The following is a 16,479-nucleotide window of genomic DNA, read 5'->3' as shown; positions in this document are numbered from 1 at the left end:
GGCTTCCCCACATATCTGTGTAATAACTTGTCAGCTGATTTATGATGAATAATTCTATAGTCTGATTTTCACGGTAATATTGGCGTATGAAGGAGGCTCCTTCCCCTTTTATATTATCCTTGAAATGCAAAATTTCCAAAAACCTTGTATATATGTCGACGCGCAATTAAAAAAGGAACATACCTGTCAAATTTCATGAAAATCTATTACCACGTTTCGCCGTAAATGCGAAACATATAAACATTAAGAGAAATGCCAAACCGTCGACTTGAATCTTAGACCTCACTTCGCTCGGTCAATTAATCTATATATATATATAAAAGCGAAATGGCACTAACTGACTGACTGACTGACTGACTGACTGACTGACTCACTCACTCACTCGCATAACTAAAAATCTACCGGACCAAAAACGTTCAAATTTGGTAGGTATGTTCAGTTGGCCCTTTAGAGGCACACTAAGAAATCTTTTGGCAATATTTTAACTCTAAGGGTGGTTTTTAAGGGTTTAAAGTTCGTCTTTTAGCATGTATATTCTTCTTCTCCCAATCTCTAATTATAATTGAAATTTCCATATCATATATCATATGTTACTATAGAACTATAATCTACATAGAGTACCTCTTCGAAACAGTTGTTAACTGGCAACTAAATTAATAATTTTGTCAGGTTGGCATTAAGTTGAGTTGACTTTGTTAGGTTGGCACCAAGTTGAAGATTTCAATGCATTTATCGCGGAAAAATTGATTGGGCACTGCTACTTCAATCCTGGGAATATTATATTACTAGTCTGGACCCCCGACTGGATTGTCCTAACATGATAAAAATTCTCAAATGAAAAATGCAGGCGAGCGAAGCGAGCCTGCTGATCTCATTCTTGGACGATCAAGTCGGGGGTCCAGGGGGCGGAGCCCCCTTGCTAGACGGATATGGCGAGCGAAGCGAGCCTGACGGCTAGTCAACTATATTTCATTGAGCAAAAATTATATTTTTTTAAATAAATTTGTAATGAATTTGCATAATAAAGATGAAATATTTTGTTAACTAATTATTGATTCTACATTCTTAAAAGACGGCCTGGCAACAGAGTAAAGCGAGAAAGAGATAGCACTATCTTTCATTCGTCGAGAAAGTATATTTTAATGACTGAATAATACAAATTCTTAATTACGATTGAATATTTTGTTAATCAATTATATTTTGACATTGTTAATAAACGATCGGCAACGTTATTGAGCTAGGAAAGGATGGCGCTATCTGCTTTGTTGAATGATAGACAAGGATAGCAATACCATTGCTAATCAAACACTGCCATTATAACGTGGACCGCACGATAGGTCATAGTGTACGTTAGAGGTTTAATTATATGTCAGGTACAAGGTATGTGTCATATCATAGCTTAAATAAACAAGAACGGTTCCAATATATGGTTTGAATATAGGCTGTGAATATGATATTAAAGAGGTATTACCAGCTCTGTTGATAGGCTATGAATTTAAAGGTAAAGGTTAGGCCAGCTTTGTTGGTTTTGACATTGTGACAAGATGGAAATTGGATATTCACTAGTAGCTCTTTGAACAGTAGACCTCGCGCAGTTATAAACCACAGCCTCCTCTTATACTGTCCATCAGAGTAAATCCTGTCTGAATGTCGTGTCGGCAAGATTGATTGATTGATTGATTGATTGATTGATTGAGTACTTTATTTATGTAGATTACAATATATACTGGCTTATACACTTATATACAATAGCTTACAATACAGCAAAATTATAGATGAATTTACATAATATAGACTAAGAAAATAATTATTGAACTGTATATGATATGAAAAAGTAATTTCTGATATAATAACTATAGATAATTATATTGTTATGCATCTACAAGATATCGGTGTGAAAACGATAATGGCTGTAGGGTTTAGTGTATCAGAAATGCTAACATCAAAAGTGTTAATCTTCTACAAGACATACTGGCAACAGGTCAACCCGAGTTCAAAGCAGAGAAAGGTCGAGAGACAATACTATGCTATTTTAGTTATCAATTGCATGGAATCAATAGTGCATAAAAATTGCATGCGATGAGGCATGATTTTCTACCAAGTTACATTGAGATATCAACTGCATGCTATCACACATGCAATTGATAATCCACTCGACAGCTGGACACCCCGTTTCATGAAAAACTTAGAAGTCCTGTAATATAGGAACAGCTGATTTTATCGGCTATATTGAGCATGTAATTGGAATGGTGATTTTCCTGACTTGTAACTTTTAAGAAACAGGCCCCTGATTTATGATAAATAATATTCTATAGTCTGATTTTTACGGTAATATTGGCGTTAGAAGAAGACTCCTTTTCCTTTTCTTAAAAAGGAATTATCCTTAAAATGCAAAATTTCAAAAAACCTTATGTATAAGTCGACGTGAGATTCAAAAAGGAACATACCTGTCAAATTGCATGAAAATCTATTGCTGAGATTCGCTGTAAATGAGGAGCATAAATATAAAGACAAAATGCAAAACCATCGACTTGAATCTTAGACCTCACTTCGCTCGGTCAATAAACCCCGTTATGAAATCTATATATATAAAGCTGATCTCACTTTTGGACGATCCAGTCGGAGGTCCAGGGGGCGGAGCCACCTGGCTAGACGGATATGGCGAGCGAAGCGAGCCTGACGGCTAGTCTATAATAAAGCAAAGAACTGGCTTATACACGTGGGGAATAGGAAATTCACGAATGACGCATCATCACGTCTCAACTACTCAACTGATTCAAATTTCAAATTTTCAAATTTCAAATTTTCAAATTTTTTTTATTTTATTTTCAAGTAAGTTACAATACATTCTGGTTCATACACGAATCTACAATAAATTACAGTACAACAGCCAATTATGCAGCAAATTTCACATATTATGAAAACTTATTAATTACAATGAAGATTGAATGCAACATTAGAATATTGATAATATAGTATTGTAATATAACTACATAAATCAGCGGTGTTTCAACAATGAATAAATGATAATTTCAATGAATAAATATACACCCCACTATATATTATATGTGTTGGGGTATAAGTAATTAGTTGCTTATTGCGTGTAATAATTACTATTTACAAACTTCATTCACTGATATGGGATTAAAGTTTTTTATAATAAAATTAGTAAAAATGTATAATACAAACAAACAAAATTATGGAATTAGTAAATAAATATTAATGTTCTATTAAGGATAATAATAAGAAAGGTTATTTTTAGAAAAATGAAAAACAGTAAAGAGTGGAATGAAGAATAAATAGTTTCAATATTTACAGTCTAACTAAATTTTCACAATTTTCCACTCCAATATCATCCAACCAGGAAAATAAACTTTTCTTGAACCTGTGTCTATTGAATTCTTCCCTAATGTAACTTGGTATTGAATTATAAATTTTTGGTCCCAAATATGTGTAGTTTCTTTGCCCAAATGTAGTGTTCATCCTTGGTACTATTGAATGCGTGTTTCTCTGCCTTGTTTGATGGTTATGATCTGCCAGTCTTATGTGTTTGTTGTTTCTCCTCATTCGCGTGATGATAGCCTGGATGTAGAGTTGTCTTACACTCAGTACTTTACTGTCCTTGAAAAGAATGTTCGTGGGGAATTGATTAACTTGCAATTTTGCATGAAGATTCTTAATTTACCGAGGATGGTTATGGGCTTATTTTTAATTCATCAAGATTCTAGAAGGTGAAGTTTCAGTTTGTCAAATTTCTAATCAGACCTTTGCGGGGCACGGGTTAACTGCTAGTATATAATATGTGTTGTGTTGTTATATGGCTGGTGTGTAACAATTTTTTTCTCTTAATTTACAGGTCGTTGTAATTTCTGAAGAAACTGATCCAAGAAGACGATTGGTGAGTAGTATAATATTCTACTAGGTAATAGCATAGAGAAACAATAGCATAAGTAGATATCTCATGGTATAGGGCGTTTATGTCGCAACTTATACTGTTATTTCAAGCCGATAGTTCATGTAATTCTTTCCCGTGAAGCTGTGTGACACTGGTAGTCTCTCATATTGTGCCGTTCAAACACTCTCACCCCAACAAAACAATAAAATTCGACAATGATCAGCAGTAATCGGCTTGAGATAACAGTAAAAGTTGCGACATAAACGCCCTATTCCATGGGATATCTACTTACGCTTTTGTTTCTCTATGGTAATAGCATGATGTCTTTAATGTTATACTGTGTAAATATTTTGAAAGTTATTCATTTTTCGCCACACTGCACAGAAAGCAGCTGTTTTCCAGTCCCTATGTAGATCTGAAAGACATTGTTTGCAGACGACTCTCGTCTGACGTCAGAACAGGTTTCTTTCCGGCCTAGGCCAGCGGCTAACATGGAACTAAGAAAGGTGATAAAAAAACAGCTGATCAAAAAACTTTACATTATTTGTGTTCATTATTCAATAATTAAACCATTTATAATAATATCATCTTATTGTCATTTGAATGAATAAAAAAGTATAAACTCAACCTCCCACATAATTGAAAATCATCTTTTAGGTTATTTAGACAAATCAGAATAAAAAATGAAAATACTTGGACAATTTCCTGATATTCAGATTACCTCAGATTTGCTAGAGCTATCACCTTCCACTTTTGGAAGTGCTTAGTAAACAACTATTCTTATATATATATTGCTTATTTTTGTGTGTGGCGAAAAATAGTGTTCGCAGCATGGGCCAAAATGTTTTTCAGGCTCTCAATCTTTTCTAGTCCTCGGCCTACGGCCTCGGACTTGAAAACCGATTTCGAGCCGGAAAAATCCCATTTTCTGCTCTAGGTGCGAAATATACTATATCTAGAAAAAATGAGCCAACATATTAAAAATTCTAGTAGAATTCCATTAATTGGAGTGTACAAAATCGTCAATACTAACCTTGTACAGAAGCAACACATTTGATACCTTAATACCTTCAAATAATTGACGATAATGCCTAATCCTATCAGGAATCAAACCCGCTACCTCACTCTAAATCCTGTGTCATCCGATTAAATGACTTGCATTATTTAGCTGCAATATGCAGAATTGCTCTCCGGATTTATTTCATACAGATTAGAATATATGCTTATATTTTCGTGGTATATATTGTTTGAAGATTAACTTTGCACTAGAGTGAGGTCCACGTTATAATGGCAGTATTTGATTGACATTGGTGTTGCTATCCTTGTCTATCATTCGACAATGCAGATAGAGATATCCTTTTCTAGCTCGGAAACCTTGTCTGATCGTTTTTTAACAAAGTAGAATATAATCTATCGATAAAATACTTCATCTCAATAATGAATATGTAGTATTTGATTATTGAAAGATTATATTTTTCCGAAAAATGGAATATATTCGACTATTATTATTAAACAAGGATCAACAGTTCATATTACAGGTATCAGCCATCCTCTATAGAAGGCAGTGGCAAGGCAGAGAATCGGCAAAGCTGTTCCTCTATCTTTCTCCACTGCCATAATAACGTGGACCACACTATAGTTTTGACCTTTCCCCATATTACATTATTACGTATGTGTCATTTATTCATATAAATCTTGTATCCGTATTATATCCATCTCTACATATGTACGTCTGGGAACATTAAGCCTTTATCATATATGTATACAAAATATGCTCTCATGTGTATGATGATATTATCCATGTGAAGTAGGGCTTAATAGTCCCTTTTGAATTATTGGTGTGGTTTTCCCTTCTACCTCTTCTTTATCCCTTTTTAATCTCTTGGTCCTTCTTTCTCTCTCTTATGCTCACTCCTCATTTTTGCTCTCTTTGTTACCCATTACTCTTACTCTATCTGTACTCTGATTTCTTTCATCCTCTGTCTCTCCCCTTTCTTTCGACCTTTCTCATTCTCTCTCTCTTTCTCTCTATCTCTCTCTCTCTCTCTCTCACCCTCTCTCTCTCTCTTTTACGGCTAAGTGCTGAAGGGGGGGAATCCTTGATACCCTCTCTGAGAATGGATTTCTTAAGGTCCAAACTTCACAGTTTCATGTGAAAACATTACAGTAGTACCTTAACTTTTGCATTTTTCATCATTATTCTTGCTCAATATTATTGTAGAACTCATTAGTTTAATATGATTCACCATGTCATTTTACCGCTACTGGTATTCATTTATAACGCTAGAACGTAAGTTGAATTATGTTTTGTTAAGCACATGAATAAAGGAATCTGAATCTGAATCTCTTAACACACCCGGTCGTGTGTTAATGGGAAGGATATTTTATATCCTTCTAAAAGAATCGACAATTATTTGTTGAAACACCGCCGATTTATGAAGTTACAGCACATTATTATATTATAGTTATTCTAATTGCATTTCCATATTTATTCTCATTGATTAATTTTTTTTTAAATTTGTAGAATTCGTTGAATAACTAGCATTATCGTCATTCAATGTAAATTAGTGTATAAGCCAGTAAATATTGTAACATACATAAATAAGGAAATCTAATCTAATCTCTCTCTCTCTCTCTCTATTCTCTATTCTCTTACTCTCGATCAACCACCATTTCTCTCCTTTTTTGCTCCCTCTTACCTTTAACTCTTTCTCAACTCCCATTTCTCATTCCCATGTTCTTCATCAAGAGGGATTCTCTATATCTCTCTCTTTCTCCAACTCTTTCAATCTCTATTTCTTGTTTCTGTTTCTGTCTTCTTTTCTAACTCACTGTCTCACTCTCTCTCTATGATATCCTTTTCCATGAGTGGATGGTTTTCTGTTCAAACTCTGCTGATAAATTTATATACAAAACATTATGTTATTATGGTGATTAGAATTAAATTTCAGCTTCAAATTGTTTAATAGTTCTTCAATTCATACTTCATTTATTAGATGGTTAACAATGCTGTCAGCTGTTACTACATAGAGTCAGCATAAATACAGTAATCAACATTGATATAGAGACCTAATTAAATCAAATTTATTCCAATTACCCAAACTCTAGTCTGAGAATCTTGTGAGTAATATCCAATTGAAGAAATCTTATCGAATCAGATCTCTATCAACTCATCACTCTCTCTCTCTCTCTCTCTCTCTCTCTCTCTCTCTCTCTCTCTGTCTGTCTGTCTCTCTCAGTCTCCCACCCACTCACTCAGTCTCTCTCTCTCTCTTACACCAGCTCTCTCGCATTCTTTCTCTCTATATATATATATCTATCTCTCTCTCTGTCTCCCACTAACTCTCAGGCATTTTTACTCTCTCTAACTCTCCTAATAACTCTCCTACTTTCTTTCTCTCTCTCTCACTCTCTCCCTTCATGTATCTCTCTTGCAATATCTATTATACGAGTATATCAAAAATCTGGCAACTAAGACCAATATCAGATTATACTGCTGATATCATATTATAGAAATCTCCCTTTTGTGTAAACCTCCCACATCTTTTCATTGATATCAGAGGTGGTTATTTTGTGAAAGGATAAAATGAGGCGGAGAAGAAGGAGGAGAGAAAGAAGAGTGAAGTGAAGAGAAAGAGAAACAGCTGAAAGAATAGTGGTGAAGAGGAACGAACGAGAGTAGAAGAAGAATGAGATAAAAGTAAAGATGTTATTGATTTTCTTCTTCTATCCATTGAGTTTTGAAGTGGTTTCAAAGTGGAATAAGAAGAAGGAGAAGAAGAAGAAAAAAAGAAGAAAAGGAGGAGGAGAATGAGGAGATGGGGGAGAAGAAGAAGAAAAGGAGGAGGAGAATGAGGAGATGGGGGAGAAGAAGAAGAAAAGGAGGATGTTTAAGAAGGAGAAGGAGGAGAATAAGGAGAAGGATGAGAAGGAAGTGGTGGAGGAGATGGAGCAGAAGGAGGAGAAGAAGGAGAAGGAGTAGAAGGAGGAGAAGAAGAAAGAAAATAGGAGATGGAATAAGAAGAAGGAGTGGAATACAAGAAGGAGATGAAGTGAAAGAGTGCAATATAGAAAAATACAGTGGGAGAGATAGTGGGAAAAAGGAAGAAGCGTAAAGAATAACTAGAAAAAATCGGGAAGAAGAACGAGAAAAGAATATAAAGTTGATATTTCTCCTTTTCATCGATGTTTGAGATGGTGGAGCAGAAACAAGAGGAAGATGAGAAAGAGGAGAAGAAAGATTGAGTGAAAGAGTGAATAATAGAAGAAAACAGCAGGAGCGAAAAGAAGAACGAGAGAAGAAGATTGAAAGGATATTCATGGTGGAATAAGAAGGAGAGGATGATGGGAAAGAGAAGAAAAACGAGAGAAGAAGATTGAAAGGATATTCATGGTGGAATAAGAAGAAGGAGAGGATGATGGGAAGGAGAAGAAAAACGAGAGAAGAAGATTGAAAGGATATTTATGGTGGAATGAAAAGAAGGAGAGGATAATGGGAAAGAGAAGAAGGACGATGAAGTAGGGGAAAAATAAAATGGAAGAGAACTGTTGGAGAGTTAGTGGGAAACAGAAAGAAGCGAAAAGAATAACTAGAGAAAATCGGGGAAAAGATTGAGAAAATAAGATTAAAAGTATATTTATGGTGGAATAAAAAGTATGAGAGGAGGATTGTGGAAACGGAGAGGACGATGAGGGGAAAAAGGAGAAGGAAGAAGCAGGAGAAGAAGAAGAAGAACCAAAAGAGAGCAAGAAGATGAGATAATTTGATGTTAGACGTACGTTTTCAAAAGATGGATTACCACGTATGATTTGATACGAGGCTGTAGTCTATGGATGTAGAGTAAATATTACTATATTCTTCTTTTGCTTATCGTTCAGAATTTCAGCTCCATTGGAAAATCCAAAATATATATACAATATTCCTAAGCAGATTCTATAGCATACAGTATAATTATACTTATTCTCTGTCCGCGTGTATTGGTATTAATAGATGGAATAAAGTGGTAGAAAAGTAAATATAATATTACATGATAGTACTCGTATATAATTTCCTAGTGCTTAATAAAGCACTGCTTTGTATAACATTGAATTCAGGACGTTGAATGCACCGTTTATAAATTGTTTTCCACTGCAGTGAGGTCCACGTTATAATGGTGATGGAGAAAGATAGGAGAACAACGTTGCCGAACCTCTTTTCTTTGTTTAAATAATGTGTTTGCATTTTTTCTCGCAATATCTCCTCTATTCAGAGCTCTGTTTAATTAACTCAGAATTCGAATTTGATGTTAATTTGTTAAATTCAATTTAATTAACTCAAAATTCGAATTTGATTGCCTCAAAATTCAAATAAATTGGTACCTGTAGTAAGTTCCACGTTATAATGACAGTGGAGAAGGATAGGAGACAACGTTACCGGTCCTCTGTCTTGTCAATGCCTTCTACAGACGGTAGCTGATACAGGTTTATTGATGTAATATCAACTGTTCATTCTCGTTTAAAATAATCAATTATATTCTATTAAGCAATAGATTATATTTTTCAATGATTTCATAATGAATTTTCTTAATTAAGATGAAATATTTTGCTAATCAATCAATTCTAAATTGTTAAAAGACGATCTGGCAACAGGGCAAAGCGAGAAAGAGATGTAGCTATCCGCTTTGTTGAATGATAGACAAGAATAGCAATACCATTGCTAATCAAACACTGCCATTATAACGTGGACCTCCCTATAATTTGTGTTTTATTCCTTGTTTAAACCAACAGCTGATCTATTTCCATTTAAACCGGCCTTTAATTGAATTGCCTGTTAATTGCAAACGGACCTGTAAACAGGTGATATCAAACGAAACAGCTGTTGGGCAGTGTTACAGAGAGGAAGCGCTTGAGGGTGTTGATGTTGATATAGACAGGCTGCTCATCAATTGACCAATTGTTGATTGTTGGTTTAGTGTTGATTGTCAATCAAAGAAGGTTGCAGGGCGTATTGCATTGGGAGGATTTGGGGGATTGATTGATTGATTTGAGATGTAAATGTCCTTAGGAGGGAACGTTCAAGGGTTTCAAGGGTTCTGATATGAGATGTCTTTATGAAGAGATATATTGAAGGTTATTGGATTTTGAAATATCCACCAAGATTGTATGAATGTGATTTAAGATCTAGATGGAGAAAGCTTGAAGGATAGAGAATATTGAAAGATTTATTAAGGGATTTATTTGAAAGATTCATTTTTCCGAGCTCGGTATTTAGCTAAGTTCTAGCATAGAGAAACAATAGCGTAAGTAGATATCACATGGTATAGGGTTTTTATGTCGCAACTTTTACTGTTATTCCAAGCCGATTACTGTCGATTATTGTCGATTTTTACTGTTTTGACCGGGTAAGAGTGTATGAACGGCACAATATGAGAGACTACCAGCGTCATAAAGCTTCACGGGAAAGAACTAGGTGGACTATATCGGCTTGTGATAACAGTAAAAGTTGCGACATAAACGCCCTATACCATGGAATATCTACTTATGCTATTGTTTCTCTATGGTTCTAAACTTTGAACAGCTGGAGTCGGAAAATTGGCTTTCCGAAACGGGGCGTAGTCGAAGCTCACGTTTAAATCAAATTTCGAAAAACTAGTTCTTCATAATTTCATCTAGAAAATTGAACACAAAATAGAATAAAGAGAAAATAGTGTAAAGTTTCAGCTATTTTGGATTATCTAGGAATGTTTCATTTCGTCAAGGAAAAACGTTTCCAATTTTATAGAAATGAGAAAATAAAGATTATCATGATAACTGCGACTACGCCCGTTTTGGAAAGCCAATTTTCCGACTCCAGCTGTTTAAAGTCTAGAACCATAGAAAAACAATATAAAGCATAAGTAGTATAGGGCGTTTATGTCGCAACTTTTACTGTTATCTCAAGCCGATAGTCCACGTAGTTCTTTCCCGTGAAGCTTTATGACGCTGGTAGTCTCTCATATTGTGCCGTTCATACACTCTTACCCGGTCAAAACAGTAAAAATCTACAGTAATCGGCTTGAGATAACAGTAAAAGTTGCGACATAAAAACCCTATACCATGGGATACCTACTTACGCTGTTTAGAGTCTTCAACTTAGCCAAATCCCGAGCTCGGAAACCGGCCTAAAGATTTTATTGACCGAGCGAAGTGAGGTCTTAGATTCAAGTCGACAGTTTTGCATTTCTCTTTATATGTTCCGCATTTACGGCAAAACGCAGCAATAGATTTCCATGAAATTTGACAGGCATGTTCCTTTTTACATTGCGCGTCGACGTATATACAAGGTTTTTGGAAATTTTGAATTTCAAGGATAATATAAAAGAAGAAGGAACCTTCATACGCCAATATTAGAGTAAAAATCAGATTATAGAATTATTCATCATAAATCAGATGTCAAGTAGATTATAATTTGCATGCAATGACGTATGCAATTCAATATCTCAATGTAACTTATTGAAAACACATCTGTTGTGTGGACTATTGATTGCATGCAGTGAGGCATGCAATTAATAACTTCAAGTAGCATAGTATTTTCTCCCGACTTTTCTCTGCTTTCAACTCGGTAAACTTTTGATGATAGTAGCATAAAGCTGTTTAAATCAAATTATTAGCATTGTCGATACAACAATCCCAAACAGCCATTAGTCGTTTATACACCGATATCTCGCCGACAGGGCAGGACAGAATAATTTACTTTCATGGACAGTATTAGAGGAGACTGTGGTTTATATCTGCGCGAGGTCTACTGTTCACAGAACTACTAGTGGTATTGATTTGAAATGTAGATGTATTTAGAAAGAGAAAACTTGAAGGATAGTGAATCTCGAAGGAGTTTTCCAAGATTGTAGAAAGAATACTATAAATTGAGTACTGGAAACAAGTCTATAGTGAGGTACACGCTATCATGACAGTGGAGAAAGATAGAAGAACAGCGTAGCCGATTCTCTGCCTTGCCACTGCATTCAATAAAAGATAGCCAATTATTGTATCAGATCACTACAATCACAGCTATCTACTATAGAAAGCGGTGGAAAATGAGAAATGGCAACAATTCCTTTATATCTTCTCCCACTGATTATGTAGCTTGATTCTCACTATAGTGGAGCGGACCTCTAGCAGCCATCCTTCCAATATGAGTACCTAGAGCGCGGCGCTTAACATATCCAGTATTGAGATTCAGGTCTTCTGTCTTCAAGTTTGGCGCATATTTAATTTTCAAATTCTTTATTTTTTATTGATTGATACTATAAGTACATCATAAAATATGTTAGAGAGAGAAAAAATAAGGTAACCTTGTGCTATTCCTCTCCCAAATTTAGATAAGATTACACATAGTCCGAAATAGGTTGAGTCTTGTAGTTGTCCACTTCACTAAATTTACAGTCATTAATATTATTCTCACAAATTCGGTGCAAATCTAAACGTCATACCTCATCCAGATATATCTTCTATGAGAAGAAGATTGTATAGGTTTTTGGCCCCGTTGCACAAAAGCCTGTTAACTATAAATCATGATTAAATTCCCCAAGAGCCAATAAGAGAAGGTTTTTCTGATTGGTTCTCGTGGCATTTTGCCGGGATTAAAAGTTAACAAACTTCTGTGCAATCAAATTCATTTATTTCAAATTCATTTATTTGCCATAAAATAATACAGATTGATAAAATAAATATTTTAACTTACAAAATGGCACTACCGGCATAGAAAACTTGTGCGCCGGCAGTGAGTTTGAACAACTAGGTACAGCAAACATGTCAATAGAAAAAAAGAGCTAATTCAAACCACTAGAATAAATAAAACTATGGAAACCAGGTCACATCTCAATACTCACAAACGATAAGACAAAGTAACAAAATCATAGTTTGATAGACAACTTTCAGATAGTAAAGGGGGAAATAATTTGAATAAAACATGATAATAAAGAGTTGATGAATGCCAAGAGTTGAAATAGTTTGACTACAACATTTTCTGTCTTGATTCAGTTCTCAATTTTTGTTTTAAGTGCTTTAGAGGGTTTTATTTTTATAAATTGTTCTGTAATAATATTTTTTAGTTTATTTACTATGTAGTTGAATTGTCTTCTGCATATAGTTAAGTCAGTTCGAGGAACAATATATCTGTTTGCAGATCTGAAAATATAATTAGTTTGATGCAGTGTAAAGATATATGTATGATTACCAGCAGTGCAACCTGCGGTAAGATTGTTTATTTTATGACTTCACCCTTTACACAGTTCTTCATTTTTTTGATACATTACGTATCTTTTAAAATAACTCAGTATCTTAAGTTATTCGAGTTTCCTCTCAGCAGACAACCGGGGATTTCTTGATAATTTGAAATGGTCGTCCTTGGTTTGACAGGGATATTTCGTGTCTACTGTCAACTAGGTTGGCAGCACTGCCACACATGCCGGTCTGGGCGCGACTTGAGAGCATTTTTAGTACGGTAGTTTTTGTCTTCACATCAAAGACGACTTTTGAAAAATTCAAATTTTGAGTCCGAGTTTTCGAGTTTTGAGTGTGGAAAACTTAGAGATTTGTTGGATTTTTGTGAGAATTTTTTGAAAATTTTGGGGATTTTTTGCGTTATCATTTTTGTACTATCAGTTGAAGTGTTTTGTGTTTGTTTAGTTGGTTTTCCTGTTTCTATTTGGCGTTTTATCACGTGAGTTTATTCATTTCAATTTATTTATTTCGTTGTTTGTTTATAGCTTTATCAGGACTTGTTTCATTTGACGTCTCCTTATAGCTATTTAATTATTTCCTGTTCCGTATGAATTATAAGGATTTGATTCATTCCTCATGTTTTCTTTTCAATTTATCTATTAAAATATTTTTTCATTGATCTATCATCACCGATATCATTCGATGTCTTCTAATTGCTAACTATTTCCTTCGAGTTTTGATTCAAATAACATTCATATTAATTTCTTATTCATTTTTGAGGCACTGTTTTCATATCCCTCAAGTACTATAGTATCTCCAGGGAAGATCCTATTAGAGAAAAGAAAATATACTTGAAATTGGGCATTTGGGAGAACTTTTGAGTGGACTCTTTGCTTTACATTACTATTGAGGGAATCTGGTTTTCCTCCACTCCAGGAAAATTGTCTTCCTCTCATTTGATTTGAAATGTTTAAGAATGACAATCTAAAACTATCTGACGTGGTAGAATCAAAATTTCTTCAACCTGTAAAAATCTCAGACTTATGTGAATCACTTAGATTTTCGATAAAAAAAAAATAGAGAAAATGTAGAGAAAATATAGCATAATGTAGATATCCAATGGTATAGGGAGTTTATGTTGGAAATTTCACTCTTAATTCAAGCTGAAAGTCCACGTAGTTTTTTTTGGTGGAGCTTTGTGACGCTGGTAGTCTCTCATACTGTGCCGTTCGTACACTCTCAACCCAACAACACAGTAATATTGGACAGTAATCGACAGTAATCGGCTTGAGTTAACACAACATCGACTTGAGATTTGGAACATAAACTACCTATGGGATATCTTCTAATTGACCGAGCGAAGTGAGGTCTAAGATTCAAGTCGACGGTTTGGCGTTTCTCTTAATGTGTATATGTTTTTATGTTGCGCATTTACGACGAAACGCGGTAATAGATTTTCATGAAATTTGACAGGTATGTTCCTTTTTCAACTGCGCGTCGACGTAAATACAAGGTTTTTGGAAATTTTGCATTTCAAGGATAATATAAAAGGAAAAAGGAGCCTCCTTCATACGCCAATATTGGAGTAAAAATCAGACTATAGAATTATTCACCATAGATCATCTGGCAAGTGATGATTTCACAGATGTGTGGAGAAGCCAGTCTATTGCTGTATTTCCATAAGGTCTATAGTTTCAATCAGGTACTTGTGGATGAGAATACTGCGTGAGGTCTACTGTTCACAGAACTACTAGTGATAACTCTTCTCTATAAATGGTATTGCTCACAAAACTTTTTAACTACTTCTTGACAAATTAATCATTGACTCTCTATGAGCTTAGAGTTTCAGTAGCTTTTTTGAAACAATGGAGTGCTCCCTAGTATTTGGGGCGGAGAATATTGGTTTTCGATTGAGAAATTGGTAGATTTGGGCCGAAATATCGGTGTATTGTATTGGGAGAAAGGCCGGCCTTCAAATATAGCAATCGACAGGCAAAAGCAGCAGCTAACCATTTGACAACAGAGCCTATATATGAATAAGTGAAACCACAACTCAACGCAACCCGACGAAAATGCGGTTTTCAATTTTGATTGCAGCAGAATTGTGCGTCAGAGAGAGAGAGTGACAGAGGGTTAGAGAGAGAGACAGATAGAGAGAGAGTGTGTGTGTACAGAGTATAGTACTTTCACTGTATGTGAACTCTGTTTGGTTTGATTGAATTTCAATCTCTGGGCTACAGTTTTGACTCTGTGGTCTAGAGATAGCAGTCAATAGAAGGCCATTGATTCTGATTTTGGAGAGAGTATGAGTTATTGAGAGAGAGTGAGTCAGAGAGATAGATAGAGACAGACAAAAGAGACAGAGAGACAGACAGATAAAGAGAAAGAACGATAGATACAGAAAAGACAGATACAGAGATGGATATATAGATACGGAAAGAGAGATATATAGATGCAGAAGAGACCGATAGAGAGAGAGAGAGTGATACAGAAGAGACAGATAGATTGATTGATTGAGTAGGCTACTTTATTTATGTAGATTACAATATATACTGGCTTATACACTTATATACAATAGCTTACATTACAGCAAAATTATGGATGAATTTAAAAATATAAATTAAGAAAGTAATTATTGAGCTGTATATAATATGAAAAAAAAACAATTTGTAATAACTATATATAAAATGGATAATATTGTAATGCATCTACATAAATTGGCGGAGCTTTGGACATATCAATGTCCATTCTTTGGAAAGAATATTCGAAGTATTCTTCCCACTAACTCTCTACCAAATAATAGATAGAGAGAAAATAGATAGAGAGAGAGAGAGAGAGAAAGAGAAAGAGAGAGAGAGAGAGAGAGATAGATACAGAAGAGACAGATAGAGAGAGAGAGAGGGTGATACAGAAGAGACAGATAGAGAGATAGTAATAGATACAAAAGAGACAGAGAGAGAATGAGGAGAGAGAGAGTGAGAGTGAGGAGAGAAAGATACAGAACAGTGAGTAACTGTATCATGAATGTGAGAGGGAGTGAGAGCATGATTGAGTGTTTGAAGAAATAAATGAGAAATATGAGACAGTGAAAGAGAGATTAGATTAGAGTTCGTAATTCATTTGTCTCTCAACATATTCTGGCTTATACACTAATTTACAATAAAAATGACAGTATAGCAAATAATTATTAAACGAATTTCTCAAAGTTTGAAGAGTAGTTAACCAGAATTAAGATTGAATGCAATTTCAATATCGATAACATAGTATTGTAATAGTGTAAAATCGGCGTTGTTTCAACAAATACTAGTAGTTCTGTGAACAGTAGACCTCACGTATTCTCATCCACAAGTACCAGATGTCAACTGTTTAAAATGTTATCAACCTCAGTTCACGTTTGAATTTTG

At 34.8% G+C, this 16,479-nt stretch overlaps 1 protein-coding gene across 2 annotated transcripts in view; it reads left to right on the top strand.

The window, feature by feature from the left end:
- Positions 1–13,345: 13,345 nt before the first annotated feature.
- The window catches only part of LOC111056377 (polypyrimidine tract-binding protein 1), a 496,090-nt gene continuing 492,956 nt past the window's right edge, over positions 13,346–16,479 (top strand). The window contains exon 1 of one of the 2 annotated variants that reach the window (XM_039439855.1): positions 13,346–13,574. The gene's annotated coding sequence lies outside the window, so the exon portion shown is untranslated. The remainder of the gene's footprint in view (positions 13,575–16,479) is intronic. The other variant, XM_039439854.1, reaches the window with a different exon arrangement.

Source organism: Nilaparvata lugens, chromosome 13, assembly GCF_014356525.2.
Source record: "Nilaparvata lugens isolate BPH chromosome 13, ASM1435652v1, whole genome shotgun sequence".
Taxonomy (NCBI): domain Eukaryota; kingdom Metazoa; phylum Arthropoda; class Insecta; order Hemiptera; family Delphacidae; genus Nilaparvata; species Nilaparvata lugens.
Note: the sequence above shows the minus strand (reverse complement) of the source record. Positions and strands in the feature narration are given on the sequence as shown.